Below are 947 nucleotides of genomic sequence, written 5' to 3'. Positions count from 1 at the left end.
TAAGTTAAATTAGATATGTTTGTTTTGTTCTCTTTGGACGTTCAGTGGATAAATTTTTTGTTCTATTAAATTGTATTTTCATAATGGTAATGGCTTAAGAAATAATGTATACATGAATGTATTCAATTGTATATCGCGTACAGGCTCTTAGCCTCTGCGATTATTGTTTATGATTCAATAAACTATATTATTATTATTATAATATTATAATTATGATTTTTATAAAGTATGTATATATTGAAAAGATTATCTTTATTTACTTTGGATACGCTTGAGAATATCGAATTAAAGGAACAGACTAATATCTTCAAAAGAATTCAAATTTATTGTTTCTTCAATTCTTATCTAACAATTATATGGGTAAATAAACTCCACAACGGCCAAGACACCCTTGTATTCTCCGACCTTGCAGGGGCGGATCCAGGATTTTTTCAAGGGGCACAGTACTAAATTCTCATGAAAGTAATACAGAAGGAAGTATTTTTTCCATTTTTCAACATGCATCATCGCTCAAGGTGGTGTTGGGCACGCGCCCCTTCACCCCCCCCCCCCCTCTGAATCCACCAATGAGAAGTTAATTCGTTCAAACTACAAAAATAACTGAAATATTCTAATGTAGGAAAATCCGAGCCAAACATTGAATGCAAAAGAACAAAAATGTGAATAACACAGGTGTTTACTTCAAATTGACGTCATCTTAAGTTCGCCCTATCTGATTTGTTGCTGATCACATAATTAATAGGTTTGACTTATTCGAGTTTCAAGAGCCTTTTTTGCATTTTCAATAAATATTTGACGAATTATTGTTATTCGTTCTTAAAACACTAATTTATGAGGAAGTTAATGAATGGAAAAATATTTTTTCATACTATCAGATAGTTTTAACTCTGAATATCCAATCCAATTTTTTCTAAACGTTTCTTGGGGGAAAGGAATACAAAGAGAAG

Source organism: Harmonia axyridis, chromosome 7 (assembly GCF_914767665.1).
Source record: "Harmonia axyridis chromosome 7, icHarAxyr1.1, whole genome shotgun sequence".
Lineage (NCBI taxonomy): Eukaryota > Metazoa > Arthropoda > Insecta > Coleoptera > Coccinellidae > Harmonia > Harmonia axyridis.
The sequence above is the reverse complement of the archived record's forward strand: the minus strand, read 5'-3'. Positions refer to the sequence as shown.